The 5,364-nt window shown below is 53.8% G+C and overlaps 1 protein-coding gene across 1 annotated transcript in view; it reads right to left on the bottom strand.

The window, feature by feature from the left end:
* The window catches only part of Syne3 (spectrin repeat containing nuclear envelope family member 3), an 80,032-nt gene extending 75,389 nt beyond the window's left edge, over positions 1-4,643 (bottom strand). Inside the window, exon 1 of the mRNA XM_055593097.1 lies at positions 4,579-4,643. The gene's annotated coding sequence lies outside the window, so the exon portion shown is untranslated. The remainder of the gene's footprint in view (positions 1-4,578) is intronic.
* Between the last annotated feature and the right edge of the window lie 721 nt (positions 4,644-5,364).

Genomic DNA, 5,364 nt, shown 5'->3' with positions numbered 1-5,364 from the left:
ACACACACACACACACACACACACACACACACACACACACACACACACAGTGGAGACTCAGTTTCCCTGTGTTATAGAGTCAGACAAAGCTATCCAGAATTCTGGAATTTTCTTACTCTTATCACTTACTCTTGTCACTTATAAGCACAAGTTGAACATCCCTAATCTGAAAATCAGAAATGCTCCAAAATCCAGAACCTTAACAATCATCACCATGGTGCCACACTTGTCCTCCTGTGTTCAAAATACAAGGGCACTAAGAATATCTTAGGCTCAAGGTACCTCTCCAGAGGGCAGGCCGGAAGAACACCCTCTGATGGGAACAGACAAGGTCTCTAGGAATCTGAGGGTGTGCCAGATACACCAGGACAAACCCAGGCAGGCCGCTGGTGCACCCCACCTCTGTCCTGCAGACAGCATGTTCTGTGCATGGCATGGGGTGGCCAGGCTGGGCTGTCAGCTCAGAGACTCCTGCAACCTGACAGCTGTAAGGACCCCGCCCATCTGTTTCCACAAGGCCATTTCCCTGTGACCTGCCAGGCTGGCCAGACTTTCTGCTTCTCCGGAGTGAAAACAACGTGTTCACAGCCCAGCACATGAAACATGAAAGAACTGTTTTTTCAGTTCTCGCTGCAGGTTCTCCTGCCCTCCCATCGCCTACAGCGGGGTTTGGAGGAAAGTGCCCCACATCTGTGAACCTTTCTCCCCCAACAGCATATGGATACTGACCATACCCAGGGCACTATGCAAGTCTGGGATGAATTGTCAAGCAGGATGAGAAAGATCAGCTGCCTTAGAGGGCCAGGAAACAAGACTCCAAGCCAAGCTTGTGCACCACCTTTGGTGATGTTTCTGTTCATGAGTCATCTTGCACACACCCGACTTCTTAAAAATGAAAACAGTCAAATCAGTGTCATCTCAGATGTGACACCTGTGACTCTCCTCCTACCCCCCCAGGAGGAGGCTGAGATCCCAGGGCGTCGGGCTGGTGTGACAGGTGCTGTCCCTATGAGAGTCATGCACAGGTGTGGCCAGCCATTGTGAACTGTCCTCCTTGTGTACATATGTGTCCTATGTTGACCATGGCTAGGGCACTTCTCTGGGTTGTTAAACCAGCAAACCGAACCAGGTGACCTGAGGTCCCTCCCAGCTCAAAAATGTCTGAATTTTATTATTTGGAAGTGTAAATCATTAGGCCAGAGCTTTAAGACATTTATTTTTACTTTGAGATTCCCAGCTTTGCCATTGTCAGGTCTTGTAGAAGGAATGAAGAGGGGGATTGTGTCTCTTCGATAAAAGGAACTCATGTGTCTCACAGCGAGGCTTGTGTTGGTTTTTTTTTTTTTCCCCAGCCAGAAGAACATCTGAGTCCAATGAATAATTTTCTAAAAGACTCTGAGCAGGCTCAATATTATCTTTCGACTTTACTTATACTATGCAAGATATGTTATAATGTAGGGTATATTTCCTATTTGTAATGATGGAATATGAAAATATTTTAAGAATACAGAGATGGTTCAGGGGGTGAAGAGAAAGGAAAGAATGGGTTCTACTGAGAAGGGAATGGGCTCACCCCTCAACAATTATCCCCCAAACATCCACCCTGGTTTCACAGTAACATCCCCTTAACCTTTTCTCTTTTTATACACCTGATTAAACCCTACATGGCAAGGCATGTCTATAACCCCAGCACTCTAGAGCTGAAGCAGGAGGATCATGAGTTCAAGGCCTGCTTGGTTCACATATCAAGACTGTCTCAAAATAACAAACTTGGCCTAAGAATGTAGCCAGTTGGTGGAATGCTTGCATATGATGTACAGAGCCCTGGCTTTGATCTCAAGCAGCACACAAGCCAGGTGTAGTCACATGCCTGGAATCCTAGCACAGGGAAGGGAGAGAGAGACAAGGGGATGGAGAGTTCAAGGTCCTCCTCAGCTATTTATTCTAGGGCACCCTAGTCTATAAGAGGCCCTCCCCCCTTTTCTCTCAAAAAAGACTTACTGTGTGAATTAAACTCTCCACAAATACTGTACAAATTAGAATGGATTCAAATGCCCAGCAAATGACTGAAAAGCAATTTTTTTCCTAACTGCCAACATTCTAGTCCTGTTCCCTGCCACACCACGAAGTCATGTGACTTCCAGTTAAGGTAGTCAGTCTATCCCCACACTTCTTGGGTGCATGTTGTTCATTCAGCTCATCATTATCTTGGTGTTTTGAGCTTTTGAGTTTCCGCAGCTGCTCCCTGACAGACTTAGGAGACGCTAGGCTTCTACAGTCTGGGCTGCAACCGCTGCCTCGGTCTGCCCTGCCCTTCTGTGCTCTGGGGAGCATGGCCCTGACATATGTTTTCAGACATCCTGGAAAAGAGTGGCATCGCATCAGAGAGGAAGATGAAACCTGGAGACCTGCCCCCATCTGTTTCCTAGCCACATAGTCTCAGGCATGGTCACCAAGTCCAAAACCAAGAACCCTAAGGTTGGGAAGCAACATGTCCATTACTTCTATCTGCTCTTCCTGGATCCTGTCTTGGTGCCAAAAACTTACTGATGTTACAAGGGAGAAAATGTTCACAATCCATGTTGTCATTTCTTTCCATCAGCGGCTTGACACTGACTTTGATCCTCCTGATCCGAAGTTTTTTCCAGTGACTAACACATGACATTGCCCTTGGATTGTCCCAAGACAGGATGTGTGGATTAATGGACAGCACTGACTCAAAGGTCAGGAGTTCAAATCCTGGACCAGCCACACAGGCGGTGGATGGCAGCATCGGTCCCCTCACCTGCAGGATTCCAGCCCTGGCATCCCTGCCTCCTGCCACAGGACACGCTAGTCTGAGGACTCCACAGCCACAGCTGAATGCCTCCATAGGCTCTCCGTGATCTCCCTCCTTTCCAGAGTCAAGAACAAGCCTTCACGTGACCCAGAGCACAGACTATAGGACAGATTTGGGGAAATCCCGGCAGAACAGATCCCAGATGTCCTGATCAAGCCCCCATCCATACCCCAAAACACAAACCACTCATTTTTGCTACATCCACACCACTTACAGCAAGCTGACACAGGAGGCTTACAGACTCCAGAGTCCTCTGGGGGCAATACTCCCCTTCTCCAGTCATGTCTCTGAGAGTGGCCACACCAGGATCCCCTGGCAAACACAGGCAAAGGGGCTGTGCAGGCAGGGCTGGGGCCATAGTCACTCCAAAGCACGCAAAGCTCCCAGGAGAATGGACAGTTGTTCCCACGGAGACAGGACAGCTCTGCCACACCCTGAGGTCTTTGCAGGATCGAGGGGACAAATGATCCTGGATTCTCATCCCTCCCTCCCTGACTCCAGAAATAAGGCCTCCTGGTACATTCCTACACAGCCACCCCCAGGAAGGGCCTCTCTGACTCCCGGGGAGCAGCTCGCTTCAGCTCTAACTGTCAGCAGGCCTGGGGAATGTGCGTGCCCACGTGCGCTAGAGTGTCTCTCTGGGACACAGTTCACAGGAAACCCAGAAAAGGAGCCTGCTGGCACTGATACACCTTCCTACCTCCCAGTCCCGACCCCTGTGAGCTCTTGGCCCCCCCACCTCCTCCCCACCAACCCCCCACCCTCCCAGCAAGAGGCAAGGCTAAGAAAATACTTTTATAGAGCCAAGTTCCTGTGCAACGGGGATCCTGACTGGTGCCGCCCAGAGCAAAGTCACTCCCGCTTTCTTTCTCAGTTTGTTTCTTCTCTTCTGGGTAGATGAAAGCGGCTGTTCAATTAGGCTGCAGGACATAGTGGCCCGACTGGAAGTCGCTTTTGCCCACCCATGAGGGATGGTGTGTGCCACCCTCCCTTGGCACTAAAACCACCCGGAGAAGCATATAGAGAGAAGTCACCCCTACAGAAACAAGACACTGGGAAAGCGTCCCAGAGCCCAAAAGATTAAATGTTACCACCCTTGGACTGAATTCACCACTCTTCAGTTTTGAAAACAGGGGCCCGGCCAGGCTGTGTGAGACACCCGCCCAGGGAACGGGCTCCAGCGCTGACTTCAAGTGAAGCCAACATCGGAGTTCCTCTTAAGGAGTGAGGTGGGATGGGGATCAGCGAGGCTGTGCCGCTCGCCCAACGCTGCACAGCGAGGCAGGTGCCTGAAGGAAACGGAGCGCCCCGGTGGGACTTCCCGTCCTCGCTGCCCACTCTCAGGCTCTCCCTGGCGAGCTCGCAGTCCCCAGAATGGGACGTTCCGGGGACCCTGGGGATGTGTGCGTTGGCAGGGCTGCCGGCCTCGAGAGGCGAAGCGGGGAGACCAAGGGCGACAGCTGGCCCCCACGGGACGCGCAGCCCCCGGCACTGCGGCGTCTTGGGGCCGAGCTTCTGGGGTGCCCGGGATTTCGCAGCGGGCGGAGCGGCTGCATTTGAACCGAAGCTCCGCCCGCCCGCAGCTGTCACGCTGGCCGCCGCCCCCGCGCGCCTCCGCGGGTCCCCAGACTTCCCGCGGCGCCGATCCCCGGGGACGCGCCAGGACAGGGGTACGCTGGGGACCCGGACGCGACCCCTCCCGGCCCCGCGCGGCTTCCCACCTCCCTGTCCTCACTCACCCTGCCCGGAGCGGACGGAGCGCGGCGCCGCCGGCGGCTGGGCCGAGCGAGTCTCTCCTGCGCCCTTCGTCCCGGACGGCTCCCGGGCGGGGCGGGGCCGGGTCAGGGCGGGGCGGGGGACACCGCGGCCGCCCCGCCCCGCCCCGCCCCCTTAGGGACCCGCCCGGAGCCCCGCCACACTGCAGATGGGAAAACCAACCAGGGCGGAGGACGAACCCCAACCGCAACAAATCTCAAACCTAAGGTTCGGGAGGGCGGGAATGCTGTATCCATGTCCGTCTAGAGGGTCTCCGGATCCGATCCGGGGTCTTCACCTGACCTCCAGCCCCCTCCAGAGAGTCGTAGTGACCACCCAGAAGAAAGCCCCTGGAGAGGGAATTATCCCGCCTTTCCAGACTTGGGGAGGGGATCAGAGGATAGCAGGTGATGCCTTCACAGTCTGAGCGAGAGACACAGGCAACAGCACCAAATAAAAGAATGAAAATGACACCCATCAGAGTGGTCCATCCCTTCCCACTCCCTAGTCCACCAGCCACTACACTGTGAACTTCCCACTAAGTCTAAGAGCCAAGAATGTCCATCTCCTCTCCCTGCTGTCCTAGCATCTTCCTATCCCATTGGCGATAGGGCGATATCCCTGTTTCCGGCCCTCCCCCCTCAACCTTGCTTCTGAACAGAAAGTTCCATCTTCCCTGCCTCTGGGCCTTTGCACTTGCAACTGCCCAGGGCCAGTCTCATTACACACACACACACACACACACACACACACACACACACACACACACA

This window comes from Psammomys obesus, unplaced genomic scaffold, assembly GCF_907164565.1.
Source record: "Psammomys obesus unplaced genomic scaffold, mPsaObe1.curated_primary_1811, whole genome shotgun sequence".
NCBI classification, from domain to species: Eukaryota; Metazoa; Chordata; class Mammalia; order Rodentia; family Muridae; genus Psammomys; species Psammomys obesus.
Note: the sequence above shows the minus strand (reverse complement) of the source record. Positions and strands in the feature narration are given on the sequence as shown.